Source organism: Lepidochelys kempii, chromosome 8 (assembly GCF_965140285.1).
Source record: "Lepidochelys kempii isolate rLepKem1 chromosome 8, rLepKem1.hap1, whole genome shotgun sequence".
NCBI lineage: Eukaryota > Metazoa > Chordata > Testudines > Cheloniidae > Lepidochelys > Lepidochelys kempii.
This window is the reverse complement of record NC_136387.1, coordinates 45,226,881-45,248,206: the sequence shown is the minus strand read 5'-3', so window position 1 is coordinate 45,248,206 and position 21,326 is coordinate 45,226,881.

The following is a 21,326-nucleotide window of genomic DNA, read 5'->3' as shown; positions in this document are numbered from 1 at the left end:
ACACACAAACCAGAAGGTGTCTTTGAAAGGATCATAAGAGTATTTAATATTGATATTCTATGTTGCAAAAGAAATGAGAAATAAGAGTGATCAGCAGCACTAGGTTAGCACTGGATTCTGTCTAAAACCAAAAGTAAAGGAGAAATCTTTGTTAAATGCTTATAAAGTGACACAATATTGTTAAAAGAACATTATTCAGGTGGCAAATGCAAGCACTCAAAAGTTAGTTATTTGACCCCCATATGCATTTGTATTATGCTAGTCTTTAATTACATGATTTCACTCTTTTTTTTTCCCCACAAGCCCCCTGCCTCATTCAGTGCACAGAATGGACAGTGCTCACTTAATGAGCATCTGTTAAGTATTTTATTTACTCCTAAAGCAGTGTCTGGCCCCATGCCTATTTACAATACGATTCAAACATTAATCTGATTATAGAATTATTAATTTCCTCATCATCTTTTTTTCACTATAGTATATGTATGCTTCACAAACATTAATGAATGTATTTTCAAACAGCTCTGTGAGGTAAGGGGTTGGTATTTCCATTTTACAGATGGGGAAGTGAGACATGGAGGTGAAGGTCAAAAGTATTTACTAATTTTGGGTGCCCAATTTGAGAGGCCTAAGGCCTGACTTTTCAGAGTACTTAGCCTTAGATAGCATATTTATGTCCAAAGCACAGCTCCCATTGACTTCAGTAGCAGCTGTGAGTGCTCAGCATTCCTGCAAATCAAACCCCAGGGTCTCAAGTCAGGCACCCAGAAAATGAAGCACACAGTGACCATCTATGAAAAGTCCGGTTTAAGTGACTTGCCAAGCTACACACAGGAACTCTGTGGCAGAGACAGGGTAGAATTGAATTCTCTAGGGCAGCATTCAACTGCCTTAACTATGAGACCATCCTTTCTCTTCCTGCAGTGCTTGTGTCCTTCACTACACACCTTCCAAATTCTGCAACAAATCAAGCAGGGGTACTAAAAAGAACAGTCTACTTTGCTGCACAACCCTGATTCATCCACAGAGTAGGTCCATCCTGTGCAATGAATGAGGCAGGAGTCCTGTGGAAAAAGTAGAATCTGATCATGTAGTTAAAGCTGTATCATAAGACATACACACATGGGGCTGAAAGAAGGTTGCACAGGCAACCTTAATTCTGGAATTTCCTAACTTTTGAGTGCTTGACTTTGCAACCGTGTGTGTGTGTAATTGCCTGTGTTTTTTAAAAAGTAAATTGAAAAAAACAGAAATTCTATCCTGTAACCTCATATCGACATCCACAATGGTCAACAGCAGCGTTGGAACCTCTAGATCTACCACACCAGACCTCTGCCACTTGAGATCAAGCAGTAATTGATAGCAGTAGTAGGTTGTTGCCTTCTATGTAGACCAACACTACAGGGGCATGGGACACTCTGCCAGTGGGTTTCACAGATATCTGCTGATAGCAGAGGAAGGATGAGACTCTAGGTCTTAGGTTCCATTCCAGCTCTGGAGGGGAAGGGGTTCTACTGGGCATGGACACTTCTGCCCAATACCCCCTGTTAGGGGAAATCAACCTAGTTAGCATATGTGACTCCATTTTGGGTTTCCTGTCGGCCATTAACTAGAAGCGAGCACATCACGTACCTTGGAAGGATCCTTCAAGGTGGAGAGCTGGACAGTTTCAAGATAAGGGAAACAAAGGAGACAGGAACCAGCCGACATGCCTGAAATAGCTGCCGTTTCAGCTTTTTTGCAGGGGGAAGCTGGCTGCAGGGGATTGGTAATAGATAAGGAGAAGGCCTGTTTATTGGTTTAGGCCTCCCGAGGCACACAGGCAGGATGTTTTGCCAACAGTATATAATCTTTGTGTAACCTGTAATCGGGGTCCCGTTCTGCTTAACGGAACGGTACCACGCTCGAGCGTAATAAACCTACAAACTTTGGGATACTCTGCAGTCTGTCTTTATTTGGTTGCCTCAGCCTAGAAACGAACTGTACGTGTCCTAACTGGAATAATTCATAACACCCCCAAGCTTGGTCCCTTCTGTTCCATCTCCTTCTAACAGTCCCTGTCCCAGTCCTGTCTTCTCCCCAGCCCTGCCTTCTCCTTCCAGTTCTATTCTCCTCTCCTGGCAAGTTCTAGTCTAACCACTCTGGACTCCCCATGCCAGGCTCCTCCCCGTTGCTCTTTCTCCCCACTCTTCTTGCCCAGTTTATCTCTCCATGCCACCATTCCCAGTTCCAGTTTTCCTCTTCCCTGAGGCCAACCTCCATTCCCCATTTCTGTGTGCTACCCACCTCCCTTTTTGCACTCTCTTTCCCCCAAGCAGTTCTGGCTTTAGTCCTCTCTGCATTCAAATCAGGCAGCTTCTTTCTTCAAGCTACGTGGGCCCTGCAGGAGGTCAATGAGAACATGGGGGAGAGATGCTCTCTGCTCTCAGTTCAGCTGCATGGACCCAGCCTAGCACCGTACAGAATAGCCCAAACCTGCAATTGCAAGGAAAGTCCTGCTCAGCTTCAGGCTGGTGCATGCCCATTGTGGATGAAATCTTTCAGGGGAAATTAGCTGCTAAAATCTAAGAAGTCTGTACTAAGCATGTGTGGTCTGAGATTTTTCAAAGGCTTATAAATTGACTAAATTTGGGTCAATTTTCATGGGGACAGTAAAAAGCACAAAGGTCAGTCTCTGCCCCAAAGTATGAGAGTTTGAGATGTTTTCTAAAAAAAGGAAGTGGGAGCAACTCTAATAGAGGATGTAACTGCACTCTGAAGGCTGCTCTCTCTCACGCCCACTCCCCAGTGAAGAACAAGGAATTGCTCACTGTGGGAACATCAAACTGTATGTGGAGCCAGGAGGTGAGCAGGAAATCCCCTGCGGAGGCATGGCTCCAGTTACTGATCTCATCAAGAACCTTGGGCATGTCTTCCGGTGGCCTTGGATGTTTTAAGCAGTTTGAAGGAAGGTGGGCGTTCAAAGACAACACCACACCTTCTTGTACTCTGGTTATGTAACAACTTTTCTAGGAGCCTATGCCAAGAAAACTTGTAGGTACGTCAGCAAACAAAAGCTACTATATGATGATTACCCTGTCAGGTCACAAGGCCTCCATATATCTCTGAGCAGCAGCAAAACCCAGAAGACTGTAAATTCCTATCCCCCCACCTCCACCCAGTCCCATCAGCTAACAAAACCCCAACAATCCAATGGTATGAATATAGAAAGGAAACAGAAGGAAAAGACCAGTGCCCTTCTCTGAAGGATATCCCCAGTGTATTAATTTGAGAGCCATGAACCATTCAGGAATGCCTTGATTCCTCACTTCTCAAAGTAGCCAGAAATTCCAGCCCTGCTAATCTCAAGTGCTGCAATGGGGCATAGCACAAGAAATGCTCCCCTTTGGTGGATTGGGCTCAGATTGTTTAGGGCTGTTCTAAAAGGAAGATGGTGGAGTTCATTAGTAACTAGGCCAGGCATTGCTGACTCGGAGGAACAAGCCCTTCAGCAGTGGTTCTTCTGCATTCTTTGACAGCTGCCATCATAGTGGTATTCAAGGATAGCCCCAAATAAGGCATGTTAGAGGAATCTCTCCTAGTTGTCACATTCATGGCTCACTGTGGTCACACCTTGGCAACAGAATAGCGAAAAAATGAGATGAGGATCTAGATCTCTATATCATCGGACTTTGTGAGAGGAGTTTGTGAGCTAGGGGAGGTTAAGGTAGCGAATTAGATGTCAGGAAATTAGATTCCCAGCTGTGCTGGCAGACTTCCTGTGTAACCTTGGAAAGTCACTTAATCTCTTTGGGCCTCAGTTCCCAACAAATTGAGATAATGCTTCCTTTGTCATAGCTATTTAAATTGTAAGCAATTTACAGCAGGGACTGTCTTTCACTATGTGGTTGTACAGCCCCTGACAAAATGGGGCACTCAGCATGGGTTTGGGTTCAAGGTGGAACTGCAATCAGAAATAAATAATAATGGTGAAATAGACCACATGCCCTTACCAGTTCTCCACGTGTTACATCTCTCACATACATCCTACAATGAAAACAAGGATCAAACTGACTTCAGCCGGACTGCATACTGGAAGCTGTCAAAGCAAATGAGTATTTACTCACCAGCATGAGCAGAAAAAGAGCAGAGAGAATGAAGAGAATTGGCCCAGTGTGATTTTTACCTGCCAAAATGAAAGGCCAAAGTTGGGTGGTAATGGGATAGGTTGTCAATATGAAGTGATGGTTTGTTGAACAGTGGCTGAACACAACTCTGCCGGTCCATCATTCGTCTCTTTGTGACAAAAGCATTGGTGGTGATCTCTTTGGGGCAGGATGGGATTGCCCTTTTGAGCTGTGTATGTACAGCATCTAGCACAGGGGTGGGCAAACTCTTTGGCCCAACGACCACATCTGGGAATAGAAATTGTATGGTGGGCCATGAGTGCTCACAAAATTGGGGTTGGGGTCTGGGAGGGGGTGAGGGCTCTGGTTGGGGGTGGGGCTTTGAGGTGGGGCCAGAAATGAGGAGTTCAGGGTGCAGGAGGGGCTCTGGGCCGGGGCAGAGGAGTGGGGTACAGGGGCAGGAAGGCTCTGGCTGGGGATGCGGGCTCTGGGGTGGGGCTGGGGATGAGATTTTTGGGGTGTAGGAGGGTGCTCTGGGCTGGGTCTGAAGGGTTCGGAGGGCAGGAGGGGGATCAGGGCTGGAGCAGAGGATTGGGGCGCAGGGAGAGGCTCGGGGTGCAGGCTACGGGCGGTGCTTACCTCAAGCAGCTCCTGGAAGCAGTGGCATGTCCCTTCTCTGGCTCCAATGCAGAGGCGTGGCCAGGTGACTCTGCACACTGCCCTATCCACAGGCACTGCCTCTGCAGCCCCCATTGGCTGCAGTTCCTGGCCAATGGGAACTGCAAGGGCAGTGTTTGGGGCGGGGGCAGCATGCAGAGCAGAGCCCCCTGGTTGCCCCTATGCATAGGAGCCAAAGGGGGGCCATGCTGCTGCTTCCAGGCCGATCCGGCCCACAGGCCATAGTTTGCCAACCCCGATCTAGTACAATGGGGTCTTAGGCACTGTCACAGCTGAGGCATTAAATTAATGATTCTCAACCTTTCCCAACTACTGTACCCCTTTCAGGAGGCTGAAGCTGAGCACCACCACCTGGGGATGAAACATGTAACTTAGCTTTGCGGGGCCCCATGTGGCATGGGGCCCTGGGCAGGCACCCTGCTTGCCACCTTCTAACGCCGGCCTGCACTTGCAACCCACCCCCAACCCGTCCTGCAAGCCCTGTGGGGGTCACAACCCCCAGGTTGAGAAAAAGTGATCTAGGTGCATTAAGTATCCTCTGGAAGACCTCTGCATACTCCCAATGGTAAATGTACCCCTAGTTGAGAACGACTGCATTAAATAATAATAATAGACATAATTTAGATGGTGGGTTTTGTTGCATGTCTGTATTCGGTTAATTAAAAAGAACATCCTATCAAGATTATGCTACCCTTTATAATTTTATCTGCATACTCTAAACTCTGTTAAATCAAAGCATGGATCAAGCTGCCAAACATTTTTTTGCAGAAAGACTTTGAGCCTAGGATTAGGATTAGTAAATTACATTTTCTTCTGAATTGTCTCTGTGCTAAGAGGGAGGTTTATCCCTGTTTTTGTAACCTTAAAGTTTTGCCTGGAGGGGAATCATAGAATCTCAGGGTTGGAAGGGACCTCAGGAGGTCATCTAGTCTAACCACCTGCTCAAAGCAGGACCAATCTCCAGTTTTTGCCCTAGATGGCCCTCTCAAGGATTGAACTCATAACCCTGGGTTTAGCAGGCCAATGCTCTAACCATTGAGCTATCCCTCCCCCCGAATCTGCTCTGTTTTGAAATCCTCTGTGTTTTGAATCTTTTTGTTACCCTGTAAAGTTATCTTCCATCCTGAATTTACAGATGTGATTCTTTTATCTTTTTTTCAAAAAATTCTTCTTTTAAGAACCTGATTGATTTTTCATTGTTCTTAAGATACAAGGGTGGGTCTGTGTTCACCTGTACCAATTGGTGAGGATATTATTCTCAAGCCTTTCCCAGGAAAGGGGTTGTAGGGCTTGGGGGAATATTTTGGAGGAATAGGACTCCAAGTGGTCCTTTCCCTGATTCTTTGTCTAAATCACTTGGTGATGGCAGCATACTGTTCAAGGACAAGGTGGAATTTGTGCCTTGGGAAATTTTTTAACCTAAGCTGGTAAAAATAAGCTTAGGGGGGGTCTTGCATGCTGGTCCCCACATCTGTACCCCAGAGTTCAGAGTGGGGAAGGAACCCTGACAACTGTATATTACTAAAATCAAACTGCCTGCATCAAAGTGCTGAAAACTAAAACACCTGTTTTGTTTTGTTTTGTTGGGGCGGGAAGGGGCACAACTCAATTTCAGCCTGCAAATAAAAATCAAAACCTTGGTCTATAAAAGGATCAAACACAGAATGACTGTTTTTTTGAAAATATTCTTTGATTAACTGTAGCAAGAAGACAATGCAGCTACACTTAAGAGATGTTATAACCAACCCTTGACTACGTCTTTGTTATCGTTCTGGGCCTTACCCATAGATGAATACAGAGAGTCCCAAGCGTTTTACTTCCATATTTTCCATTATCCTATGAAATAGTATGAATGAAAAAAATATCATCCTATGCCTTAAGCTTGGAACAAAGATTGGTTCAGAAATATCTGAGACTGTTGGACTATTGAATGCAAAATCATGTTTGACTCTTGACAATTTGAACTAATAATTATCTTAAGCTTCCTTAATTAGTATCTATGAGGACAATACAACAAATGTAATGCAGCGTGGTTCACTTAATCAGATTATCTCTACCGTAAGGACTGGGCTGGATCAATGTTTATGCCGTAGAACCAGCATTGTCAGGCATCTCCCTTACTTAGTCTCTGTCCAAAAGAATTACAAGCTATCTTTTTGTTCTGAGTTTATATAGGGCCTAGCACAAAGGGGCACTAGTCCATGACTAGGGCTCCTAGGTGCTACTGGAATACAAAGAATCAATAAGGGTGATGAATCGAACTATAATATGTACAAGGATGATGAATATAGAAACAACCTCCAGCTGGGATAAGCAGCTAGATCTAGACTGACCACCTTCCACCAGATCTGGATGTAGCACATGGAACTTTCTATGGAATGGATAATTCTTTTGTGGCTATTAACCCTTTCTTTCTAAGTCTTAAGTGCCGTTGGTATACTTGAAATTGTAATTACTGCTAAGTAGCAGCAGCTGTGGTCATTAATGTTGTGTAGACAGCCCTTTGGTTTTACATGACTAGGCAGACCTTGTTTTGTAGTATTTTATTTTACATTATCATTACTCTAACAGTATTTATTTTTTAATATTTTCTTCCTGGCTGTCTTTTACTTGCATGGAAAAAAGAGTATATAAAATAGAAAGGCAGGCAGAGAGTCTTTATTTTAGGGCTATGAGATTAGATTTTTGTCTAGAAGCCAAATGAAGGTAGAAATCTAACGGTTCAAAGTTTACAAAATATAGGACTGATTCTGCATTCTACGAGCACCCCAGATCCTGCTAAAGTCAATGGGAGATTTGGGTGTACAAAGAATGCAGGATTGAGCCCTGAAAGTTGGCAACTAAATTGCGAGCTAGTAGCCTGCCCCTCACTTGCCTTCTCACAGAGTACAAAGAAAAGAGAGTCTAGTTCAGTTACTCAGGGAGCAGGAATTCCTGCCTGGGGGTGGAGCAAAGAGCGTGTACAAGTGGCAGATTTCATAACTTTGGCTTTGGTAGCTTACCTCTTGTACTGTAGGTATGTTCCTGTAATCAAGAGACCACTGTTGTACAACGGCCGTTGTATCTGTAGTTTGGGAGTGCTGTTCCCACACATCTTGCGCTCTCCCCTATCTTGAGAAACTGGCAACAATCATATTTTAAAGCCAGCACTCCATTATATAACCTCACATAAGGGTGTGTGGTTCCCAGTGCCAATAACTATTCCAATAAAAGAGAGACAAGGTGAGAAATGAAAGATATTACCTTACCCCCTTTGTCTTTCTAATATCCTGGGACTGGCACGGTTACAACACTGTCTTCCTGTAAAATGCTACCTTGTGAGATCTGAGAGTGAGGATGCAAGACTATATGAAAAAATATGTGCTAATGTGCAGGGATGCGCAGTTTTCTGTAATTGAATGTGAGGGCAACTTGGTGTGTGTAGGCAGCAGGTAGGGGCGTGCGTGTGCAGGTAGGAGGTGTGTCTGTATGCACAGAAAACAGGTATGGGAGAGTGTGTGCAGACAGCAGGTGTGTGTGTATGTGCAGACAGCAAGTGTGTTTCTGTCTATGCCTGTGGACAGGAAGGGTGGTGGGTGGGCATGAACAGACAGCAGGTAGGATGTGTGGGTGTGTACAAACAGAAGGCATGTATATCTGGTGGTACAGAAGGTAGGTGCAGGAGTGTGCATGCACAGATAGCTCATGAGTTGTGTCTCTTTCAGAAGCCTGGAAGGGCATGGGTCACATTCACAGATCTTTAGTCAAGAGTCTTAGCATGTCCGGAACTTCTTGAGGAGTGAATGCACTGCACTCTGAGAATACAGGGGAGCTGTGGGTTGGTGCATGCCAGTGAGACAAATCCAGGTTGTTTGTGAAGCCTTCACAAGTCTGCATGATCTTTACAGTGCAGTCTGATGATAGTCCTTCGCAGCACTTGGTGCTGGGTTCTGTGGTGGGTTGTGGATGCTCAGAATTGATGAAGTGGTTTACCCCTCTGAATAGCTCTTTGAAATCAATGACAGGTTTCAGAGTAGCAGCCGTGTTAGTCTGTATTTGCAAAAAGAAAGTACTTTTATCATTACTCTAAGTACTTGTGGCACCTTAGAGACTAACCAATTTATTTGAGCAAAAGCTTTCGTGAGCTACAGCTCACTTCATCGGATGCATTCAGTGAAAAATACAGTGGGGAGATTTATACACATAGAGAACATGAAACAATGGGTGTTACCATACACACTGTAACGAGAGTGATCACTTAAGGTGAGCTATTACCAGCAGGAGGGAGTGGAACCTTTTGTAGTGATAATCAAGGTGGGCCATTTCCTGCAGTTGACAAGAACATCTGAGGAACAGTGGGGGGTTGGGGTGGGGGAATAAACATGGGGAAATAGTTTTACTTTGTGTAATGACGCATCCACTCCCAGTCTCTATTCAAGCCTAAGTTAATTGTATCCAGTTTGAAAATTAATTCCAATTCAGCAGCAGTCTCTCATTGGAGTCTGTTTTTGAAGTTTTTTTGTTGAAGAATTGCAACTTTTAGGTCTATAATCAAGTGACCAGAGAGATTGAAGTGTTCTCCGACTGGTTTTTGAATGTTATAATTCTTGATGTCTGATTTGTGTCCATTTATTCTTTTACGTAGAGACTGTCCAGTTTGGCCATTGTACATGGCAGAGGGGCATTGCTGGCACATGATGGCATATATCACATTGGTAGATGTGCAGGTGAATGAGCCTCTGATAGTGTGGCTGATGTGATTAGGCCCTGTGTTGGTGTCTCCTGAATAGATATGTGGACACAGTTGGCAACGTGCTTTGTTGCAAGGATAGGTTCCTGGGTTAGTGGTTCTACTGTGTGGAGTGTGGTTGCTGGTGAGTATTTGCTTCAGGTTGGGGGGCTGTCTGTAAGCAAGGACTGGCCTGTCTCCCAAGATCTGTGAAAGTGATGGGTCGTCCTTCAGGATAGGTTGTAGATCCTTTATGATGCATTGGATAGGTTTTAGTTGGGGGCTGAAGGTGATGGCTAGTGGCGTTTACTCTACTTGCACTACATTGATGACATCTTCATCAGCTGGACCCATGGAAAAGAAGCCCTTGAGGAATTCCACCATGATTTCAACAATTTCCATCCCACCATCAACCTCAGCCTCCACCAGTCCACACAAGAGATCCACTTCCTGGACACTATGGTGCTAATAAGCGATGGTCACATAAGTACCACCCTATACTAGAAACCTACTAACCGCTATTCCTACCTACATGCCTCCAGCTTTTACCCAGACTACACCACATGATCCATTGTCTACAGCCAAGCTCTATGATACAAACACATTTGCTCCAACCCCTCAGACAGAGACAAACACCTACAAGATCTCTATCAAGCATTCTTACAACTACAATACCCACCTGCTGAAGTGAAAAACAGATTGACAGAGCCAGAAGAGTACCCAGAAGTCACCTACTACACGACGCCACTAGCCATCACCTTCAGCCCCCAACTAAAACCTCTCCAACGCATCATCAAGGATCTACAACCTATCCTGAAGGATGACCCATCACTCTCACAGATTTTGGGAGACAGGCCAGTCCTCGCTTACAGACCACCCTCCAACCTGAAGCAAATACTCACCAGTAACCACACTCCACACAACAGAACCACTAACCCAGGAACCTATCCTTGCAACAAAGTCCGTTGCCAACTGTGTCCACATAACTATTCAGGGGACACCATCATAGGGCCTAATCACATCAGCCACACCACCATAGACCCTAATCACATCAGCCACTCTATCACCTGCACATCTACCGATGTGATATATGCAATCATGTGCCAACAATGCCTCTCTGCCATGTACATTGGTCAAACTGGACAGTCTTTACATAAAAGAATAAACAGACACAAATCAGACGTCAAGAATTATAACATTCAAAAACCAGTTGGAGAACACTTCAATCTCTCTGGTCACTTGATTACAGACCTAAAAGTTGCAATTCTTCAACAAAAAAACTTCAAAAACAGACTCCAACGAGAGACTGTTGAATTGGAATTAATTTTCAAACTGGATACAATTAACTTAGGCTTGAATAGAGACTGGCAGTGGATGGGTCGTTACACAAAGTAAAACTATTTCCTCATGTTTATTCCCCCCCCCCCCCGCACTCCCCACTGTTCCTCAGACGTTCTTGTCAACTGCAGGAAATGGCCCACATTGATTATCACTACAAAAGGTTCCCCCTCACACCCTGCTCTCCTGCTGGTAATAGCTTATCTTAAGTGATCACTCTTGTTACAGTGTGTATGGTAACACCCATTGTTTCATGTTCTCTATGTATATAAATCTCCCCGCTGTATTTTCCACTGAATGCATCCGATGAAGTGAGCTGTAGCTCACGAAAGCTTATGCTCAAATAAATTTCTTAGTCTCTATGGTGCCACAAGTACTCCTTTTCTTTTTGAAATCAATGTGAGCTTTGCCATTGACTTCAGACAGGCTTCAGATCAAGGTGCAGGCACTATTGACTGTTTTATGTGTTATGCTATTAAACATATAGCTATCTTCTGGGTCCTCTGGTCTCCTCATCTCAAAAAAGATTTAGTGGCATTAGAAAAGGTTCAGAGAAGGGCAACTAAAATGATTAGGGGTTTGGAATTGGTCCCATATGAGGAGAGATTAAAGAGGCTAGGACTTTTCAGCTTGGAAAAGAGGAGACTAAGGGGGGATATGATAGAGGTGTATAAAATCATGAGTGGTGTGGAGAAAGTGAATAAGGAAAAGTTATTTACTTGTTTCCATAATATAAGAACTAGGAGCCATCAAATGAAATTAATGGGCAGCAGTTTTAAAACAAATAAAAGGAAATTCTTCTTCACACAGCGCACAGTCAACCTGTGGAACTCCTTGCCTGAGGAGGCTGTGAAGGCTAGGACTATAACAGGGTTTAAAAGAGAACTAGATAAATTCATGGAGGTTAAGTCCATTAATGGCTATTAGCCAGGATGGGTAAGGAATGATGTCCCTAGCCTCTGTTTGTCAGAGGGTGGAGATGGATGGCAGGAGAGAAATCACTTGATCATTACCTGTTAGGTACAGTCCCTTTGGGACACCTGGCATTGGCCACTGTCAGTAGATAGGATACTGGGCTGGATGGACCTTTAGTCTGACCCAGTATGGCCATTCTTATGTTCTTATGTTCTTATGTGCTCCTGTGTAGATGTTCCTATGTATGATTCCCAAGTATTTTGAAGAAGTTCCATTTAATTTTAACATGAACATCATTTTCTAGTGATGTCTTAAGAAGTTGATCAAATTTATATTACAGATCAGCAATACAGTAACTTTCACATTTGACCTACATTGCAATCTTGCTAGAGAAAGTAAAATAAAGCTTACTCTGACTCACTAATGGATTTTGGTAAATATAGTTGTACTTCACCAAAAGTTTGACCTGCTCAATAAATGGTCAACCTATAGGCCAGTCTCACTGTAAATTGCCTCTAAGGGGCAACACCAGACAAGAAGGCATTGCATGTTGGGAATAAAAAGAACAGAATACACCAAAAACTTCCAGTAAGGATTTCAACATCGGTTACATGAAAAAAATCTGCTGAGGTAAACAACTATATTTTGTTTTGTTTTTTAACATTAGAGACATTTTTGATAGTATGTGTAGTTGTTCCCATTTTTATGAATAAGCCTGAAGACATTAGAACTCCCAAGCTGCAGCCCACACAATCAGAACCCATGGAGTATTTGTCATCTCCGTAGTGGAGAAGGATTTCAGCTCCTTCAGTCTCTAAAGTCATCAGAGTGGGTGGCTTGACCTTTTCCAAGCTGAGATGCCATCCACAATAAAGACTCTAGGGCCCAGCCCTTATTTAGACAGTTTTAGTTCCTTTCACCACTTGGGATTTGTCACCCCCGCCCCCGGAAAGGACAGCACCTAATGGGACTGAGCCATGTTTCCATTGTTTGGGGGCCCACAAGCTGATCGGTGTTACGTCATCCTGTTGCTGAGCAGAAGGTTTGGTAACATTGATGCTTTTATGCTCCACACCAACACACAGAGGAGGCCAATAACACCTCATGTATGAAACATGGGATTAGCTACTTAAGTGTGGAAGCTTGTGATGAGGTTCTCACCCCATACTAGCTCTGGAGGGTTAATATGACTGTGACATAGCAAGATACAATCCAGACCAGTCGGGGGAGGGTGGACTGTGTCACCCCTGCCTTGTAACCTGGGTTGGGGGGGGGGATGCAATGCTTTGCTGCTGTAGCCTCCAAACTGGACTGGTTACAAACAACCACCAGCTCTCAGGTCACTCCCAGATGTGTTGTGTAACTGCAGCCTGAAGTCACACCCTGGTTCTCACCAGCCTGGGTTAAATGCTGGGTGACCCCAACACACTCCCAGTCCTGGATTTCCCCTCAGAAATGTATATCTTGTACTACCCAGCCCTCTCCTGGACAGCCCAAGTATATTAAGTCCATTGTTCCTTTAAGGGAATAATATACACTAGCCTGTTATCCTAAATAGAATTATCCAGACACTTTAACTTAAGCACCCTGGATTAGATGAAACAATGAAAGAAGTTTATTAACTACAAAGAGAGAGATTGCAAGTGAGTGCAAGTAATGAGGCATAAAAGTTATAAATGATTATAAGAAAAATAAAGATAAAACACTTTCTAGTACCTAATTGAACAAACTGTATTAGAGTCAAGCAAAGTCTCTCACCACATTCTTTCAGCAAGCTTACTGACCAAACTCTTCAGGCCACAAACCCCTCCCTCAAAGTCCAAAACCTGTCTCCTTTGTCTTATCAGATGCAGAGAACGCAATTGGGTGTGTGTGGGGGGGGGGGGAAGAGCAGGAGCCATTAATAAGCAGTATAGGATGCAGTCCAGAGAACAGTAAGGGCTGAGAGAGTAAAGCCCTGAGTTGCTGGGTTGAGGGTCCCTGTACGCAATCCCAGTGTAGAAGGTGGGCCTGGGTTCCCCTACAAGCCACTGCAGGAGGGGTGCTCTAGGAGCAGCTAGGGTTGCCAACTTTCTAATTGCACAAAACTGAACACCCTAGCCCCGCACCTTCCCTGAGGCCAAGCCCCTCGCTCACTACATTCTCCCCGCCCTTGGTGGCTCACTTTTCCACACCCTCACTCACTTGCACTGGGCTGGGGCAGGAGTTGGTGTGTGGGAGGGGGTGAGGGCTCCAGCTGGGGGTGTGGGTTCTGGGGTGGGGCCAGGGATGGGGTGTAGGAAGGGGCTCTGGGCTGGGGCAGGGGGTTGGGGTGCAAGGGGGGGTGAGGGCTCCATCTGGGGGTGCAGGCTCTGGGCTGGGGATGAGGGGTTTGGGGTGCAGGAGGGGGCTCTGAGTTTGGGAGGGGCTCAGGGCTGGGGCAGGAGGTTGGGGCTTGGGGTTACCTCAGGTGGCTCCTGGTTAGCAGTGCAGCGGGGGTCAGTGATGGATTAATGATTTTGCCACCCCTAGGCCCAGAAATAATTGCCGTCCCCTCCCAGCTCACCTCCGCTCCGACTCTGCCTCCTCCCCTGAGTGCGCTGCCAGGTCCTGGTTCTCCCCACTCCCTGCCAGTGCTTGCGCGTGAAACAGCTTCGCGAAGGAGGGGGGATGGGGGGAACGCGGCACGCTCAGGAGAGGAGGCGGGGCTGGGGCGGGGATTTGGGGAAGGGGACCAATAGGGGCAGGGAGAGGGTGGGGAATGGGGGTGAGGAAGGGGTGGAGTTGGGGCGGGGCCGGGGGCGGAGGGCAGGAACCAGCACTGGAGAAAGCAGCCTCTGGCTGCTATTATAAATTTGCCACCCCTGCAAATTTGCTGCCCTAAGCCTAGGCCTTGTCGGCCTAGGCATTAATATGCCGCTGGCGGGGGTGCTAAGGCAGGCTTCCTGCCTGTCCTGACTCCGTGCTGTGCCCCGGAAGTGGCCAGCAGAACAGGTCAGGCTCCTAGGCAGAGACACGACAGGCCACAGGCCGCTCTCGCCCGCAGGCACCGCCCCTGCAGCTCCCAGTGGCCGCGGTTCCTGGCCAATGGGAGTGCGGAGCTGGTACTCAGGGTGGTGGCAGCACGCGGAGTCCTGTGGTGCCCCGCACCTAGGAGCTGGACCTGTGGCCACTTGCGGGGCACAGCGTAGAGCCAGGACAGGTAGGGACAAGCCTGCCTTAGCGCTGCAGCACCTCTGACTGGATTTTTAACGGCCTGGTTGGCAGTGCTGACCGGAGCCGCCAGGGTCCCTTTTCAACCAGGTGTTCCGGTTGAAAACTGGACACCTGTTCACCCTAGGAGCAGCCTATTTGGAGACTGTCGGGGACAGTTTGGAACGAGACTTTAATAATACCCTGGAAGGGGCGGGATCTTTAATGTGACTTGACCAGAAGGCTAAACCATGAAGTGGAAAGTTTGAAGGCTGCTAGACACCAGCTTTCCCAAGGGCCCCGATTTGCCAAGGCTCTTAAGCACTTACCTAACTTTAAGCATGTGAGTAGCTGAAGTCAATGAGACTGCTCATGTGCTTAAAGTTAGGCAAATGCTGAAGTGTCTTGATAAAGAAAGGCCACAGTGAGCTGCTGCTTCAGCTAGGGTCCCTTGAACATCCCTGGAAGCAGGAGAGCTGGCTGCTGCTGGAGAGAAGGAAACGCTGCCAGGGTGGAAGAGCTGTGTCAGAGTAAGGCAGAAGAGGATCATCAGAAGGAGGCTGCTGCTGTTTCCCCTCTCCCTGGGCTGGCTCATTCTCAAGACTAGAGAGTTGCAATACTCCAGGAAGACTGCCTCAGGCACTAGGGCCTGTCAGCATTCACTGACCTCACCACTGCTTCAATCCCATCAGGTCATAGAATCATAGAATCATAGAAGATTAGGGTTGGAAGAGACCTCAGGAGGTCATCTAGTCCAACCCCCTGCTCAAAGCAGGACCAACCCCAACTAAATTATCCCAGCCAGGGCTTTGTCAAGCCAGTCAAGCCATCCTTAAAAACCTCTAAGGATGGAGATTCCACCACCTCCCTAGGTAGCGCATTCCAGTGCTTCACCACCTTCCTAGTGAAATAGTGTTTCCTAATATCCAACCTAGACCGTCCCCACTGCAACTTGATACCACTTTGCTCTTTGTTCTGTCATCTGCTACCACTGAGAACAGCTGAGCTCCATCCTCTTTGGAACCCCCCTTCAGGTATTTGAAGGCTACTATGAAATCCCCCCTCACTCTTCTTTTCTGCAGACTAAACAAGCCCAGTTCCCTCAGCCTCTCCTTGTAAGTCATGTGCCCCAGCCCCCTGATCATTTCCATTGCCCTCCACTGGACTCTCTCCAGTTTTTCCACATCCTTTCTGTAGTGGGAGGTCCAAAACTGAATGCAATACTCGAGGTGTGGCCTCACCAGTGCCAAATAGAGGGGAATAATCACTTCCCTCAATCTGCAGGCAATGCTCCTACTAATGCAGCCCAATATATCATTAGCCTTCTTGGCAATAAGGGCACATTGGTGACTCATATCCAGCTTCTTATTCACTGTAATCCCCAGATACTTTTCTGCAGAGCTGCTGCTTAGCCAGTTGGTCCCCAGCCTGTAGCAGTGCATGGGAGTCTTCTGTTCTAAGTGCAGGACTCTGCACTTGTCCTTGTTGAACCTTATCAGATTTCTTTTGGCCCAGTCCTCTAATTTGTCTAGGTCCCTATATAGCCTATCCCTACCCTCCAGCGCATCTACCTCTCCTCCCAATTTAGTGTCACCTGCAAACTTGCTGAGGGTGCAATCCACACCATCCTCCAGGTCAGGGGTGGGCAAACTTTTTGGCCCGAGGGCCACATCGGGGTTATGAAACTATATGGAGAGCCAGGTAGGGAAGGCTGTGCCTCCTCAAACAGCCTGTCCCCTGCCCCCATCTACCCCCTCCCACTGCCCGCCCCTGACTGGCCCCCTTGGCAACCCCAACCATCCAACTCCCCCTGCTCCTTGTCCCCTGACTGCCCCTCCTGGGACTCCCGCCCCTAACCGCACACCAGGACCCCACCCTCTATCCAACCCCCCCACCCCACTCCCTGTCCCCTGAATGCCCCGACCCCTATCCATACCCCCGCACCCTGACAACCCCCCCAGGACTCCCATGCCTATCGAACCCCCCCTGCTCCCCATCCCCTGACTGCCCCCTGGCACCCCCTGCCCCTTATCCAACTGCCCTGCTCCCCACCCCCTTACCATGCTGCTCAAAGTGGCAGGAGCTCGCAGCCCTGCTACATGGCCAGAGCCAGCCACGGCGCCACGCTGCCCGACAGGAGCGGCAGGCCAGAGTGCTGGTGGTGTGGCACGCTGAGGCTTCGGGGGAGGGGGGACAGCAGGGGAGGGGCTGGGGGCTAGCCTCCCCGGCTGGGAGCTCAAGGGCCAGGCAGAAAGGTCCCGCGGGCCGGATGTGGCCCGCAGGCCTAGTTTGCTCACCTCTGCTCCAGATCATTAATGAAGATATTGAACAAAACCGGCCCCAGGACCGACCCTTGGGGCGCTTCGCTGCCAACTAGACATCGAGCCATTGATCACTATCTGTTGAGCCCAACGATCTAGCCAGCTTTCTATCCACCTTATAGTTCATTCATCCAATCCATACTTCTTTAACTTGCTGGCAAGAATACTGTGGGAGACCGTATCACAGCTTTGCTAAAGTCAAGATCTATCACATCCACTGCTTTCCCCATATCCACAGAGCCAGTTATCTCATCATAGAAGGCAATCAGGTTGGTCAGGCATGACTTGCCCTTGGTCTTTCCTCTTCTCACAAAAGCTGGGGCTGCTCAAGTTCCTGGCTCTGCTCGTAGTTAAGTGCTTCCTGTTTTGGTATTTCAGAGTCCCTGACCAGCCCCAGCAGTCCTGCTCCTCGCCAGGCATTAGCTGCTGGTTCCAGCCCCCCTACCGGCTCTTTGTCCTATAAGCTGAACTCAGCACCAGTGTTTCTGCTTCCTTAGCTTTCCTCAGGCACACCATCCCTCCCACTTTGAGCTTCAGCCCCTCCTGTTCTTCACTCCCTCTCCCCAGCAGCTGTGAGCAGAGCCCTGGCCATGCCTGCCAGGGTTTTTAGGTTCTGCACAGATCTTCCCTGAGGGTGGAAATTCGGCATGTGAAGAGGAAAGTGCACAGATATCCCTGGCTCTCTTTTCTCATGGGCCGTTCCAGTCTGGATGGCTGGGGGAGTTTTTGGGCTTTTGAAGGGGAATGATGCTAAATATCGTTACAGTTTGATCTGGCTCTGAGTTGTGAAGTTGGAATCCAGTGTTGATAATTGTAAAGTAATGCAAATTGGAAAACGTAATCCCAACTATTCATATAAAATGGTGGAGTCTAAATTAGCTGTTACCGCTCACAAAAGAGATCTTGGAGTCACTGCGAATAGTTCTTTAGAAACATCCACTCAGTGTGCAGTGGAAGTCAAAAACGCAAACAGAATGTTGGGACTCATTAAGAAAGAGATAGATAATAAGACAGAAAATATCATATGGCCTCTATATAAATCCATGGTACGCCCACATCTTGGATATTGTGTGCAGATCTAGTCACCCCATCTCAAAAAACATCTATTGGCACTGGAACTGGAAAAGGTACAGAGAAGGGCAACAAAAGTGATTAGGGCTATGGAACAGCTTCCATATGGGTAGAGATGAATAAGACCGGGACTTTTCAGCTTGGAAAAGAGATGACTAAGGGAGGACATGACAGCGGTCTATACAGTCATGATTGGTGTGGAGAAAGTAAATAAGGAAGTGTTATTTACTCATCATAACACAAGAACTAGGGGTCACCAAATGAAATTAATAGGCAGCAGATTTAAAACAAACAAAAGGAAGTATTTCTTCATACAACACACAGTCAATCTGTGGAACTCTTTGCCAGAGGATGTTGTGAAGGCCAAGATTATAACAGGTTTCAAAAAAGAACCAGATAAATTCATGGAGGATAGGTCCATCAATGGCTATTAGCCAGGATGGGCAGAAATGGTGTCCCTAGTCTATTTGCCAGAAGCTGGGAATGGGTGACAGGGGATTGATTGTTCGATGGATGCCTGTTCTGTTTATTCCCTCTGGGGCACCTAGCATTGGCCACTGTCGGAAACGAGGATACTGGGCTAGATGGACCTTTGATCTGATTCAGTATGGCCGTTCTTATGTTTCTGAATCTGAGCCTTCCCAAAAGGCAGGTGTCTCTGGTTTATTGCAGAGGCAAGCCTGAAGGCTTGTCTACATGGTCAAATAGTGTGCGACAAGCTGTGGTGTGAATTTACAGCACACTAGCTAGCTATGCACTAACTGACCCTGTGGACTTTGCTGGGATGCACTAAAAGTTTTGAAGTGTGTGTTGACCTACTCCTGTTTGAAACAGCTGTACATCAAAACACACCATGGAACTGCTCGTGCATGGCAGCAGAGTCTGCTTGGCCAGTTTGTATACATCACACTAACGCGCTCTATATTCAGACTACACCTTGCCGCACACAAACTGTTCATGTAGACAAGCCCTGCATTGCAACTTTTGGAATCAGATATGGATCTGAATTTAAAAGCCCTAAACAGAGGTGTGGGGTTTGATTCCAGGAACTCAGTTTTGGCACTTCCCTCAGGGAACTATATTTGAAAGAAATATGTCAGTTACAAGACCAGACTGACCATTCCTTTGTAAATTCATAATGCCTGATGGGAGGGAAGGTTTTCTCTGCTGCAAATAGCATGCAGGATATTTGAAGACTAGGAAATGTCTGCCCTGTTCCTCTCCACAATAATAATGATGCCTTACATGTCTATAGCACCTTTTCTCCATGGATCTCAAAACACAATATAAATATTAATGAATGTAGCCTCACAACACACTGGGAGATGGAGAACAACAAGGCAGTGGCAAAACTGGGATTGTCATTCAGGACTTCCTCAACCAGTGTAGGCTTGTTAATGTGTTTCATGGCATACAGCAGAGAAGTTAGATTAAAAAAAACCCATCAAATCTTCTTGTGGGAAGGGTGCAACGTAACACAACTTTATTTCATAGAGTTCAGTAATATAACACATAAGAACCCGCAAACAAAGGGAGAAGACAGGCTGCAAGGGACAACTCAATCCATCTTGATTTAAGAACACTTTCTTATGATGCCCCCTAGCCTGCAAGCAGGACCAGGAATCATCTCCCAAACTCTTAACGGGATAGTTTGCAATTCCAACACAGTTCTCAATACACCACAGTTCAGAGGTGGCAGCCCTCATACCATTTGTTCTGCTTCATAGTGCATTGAAATATAAGTGAGGTCCCAGAAAGTCATGGGCTATTAAAAAATACATTTTGGGTGCTTTCGATGTGGCTTCTGGGCCGTTAGGGCTGCACCTGCTTCACATTTACCAGCTTTTCTTCGCAACCATGAGGGCTAGAAACCCACTCCTTATTTTTAAATGAAAGCTGAGATTCTCATGAACAAGGCTGAATGCTATTACATCCACTACTATGTCATTCTGCATCATTGATGGTAACCCCTGCCCCTCCAAGGCCCATCCACCCTTCAGCTTCCTCTGTTGTTACATTATCGCTGTATAGTTTACTAGTGTTGAGAATACCGAAGCAGGACGGCTGCAGCTACACAAATGCAATTAGACCTTCCAGTGAAATCCCACAATTCATCAGCCCACCCATCAGAGACAGCTTGTCCTTTTCTGAATATTGGCTCAAGCCACTCATTTCTCAGCTGCACATAGGCTGAGACAACTCCTGGCTCTGACCAGTCCCCACACCTCTCCTGACAACTCAACTCCTAGAGGAGAAAAGAAAGACACAAAAGTGAATGCCAAATACAGCTTTATGAAAAAATAGAACACAGTCACGCTTAGGGAATGTTGCCAAAATAACTGATGTCACCTCCGATCCAATAGTTCTGGTGGTAGCTCTCAGGCAGTTCTAGCATAGTCCAGGCTCTAGCAACTTGCTGCATTGTTATCAGTTAAAACTGTATGTGCAGAATAGGTTTTTTAATCACCCACTATTTTTATTTGAAAGAAATGTTTCCCCAACGAAGCATTGGCCATGACACATGTCCCCAGTGATGACCATGTCCCTCACAAGTTTCAAACTTCAGCAGGTTTTTTTCTTGTAACTTATGCAAAAACATGTGCCTAGAATTTCCTGCAGAATGGGTAAAAATGCATTTCCTCTCATTTTCATAGACTTAAATAAATGTCTGACAATCTTTTACGCACATTTAAAAAAACCAAACAAACTATAAGGTTTGGGCACAGACTAAGCATGGAAAACTGTATTCCCAAAGGAGAAAGATGTGATTGGGTGAAGATGTGAGATTATAATGTAAATTGTTTCGCATCTACAACTAACTTATCATATTGAATTTCTTGAGATCCTCTTGTGCTGGCCGGTGGTACTGTGCTGATTGCATGTCGTGGTGCTGGGCAAATGTAACTAAGACTCTAGAGCAGAGGTTCTCCAGCTTTTTAATTTGAGAGATCATTTCAGGGAAGGTGCCCTCTTTCAGTGTCCCATCCCTGACCTTCTGTACCTGGTCCCCTAATACTCCTT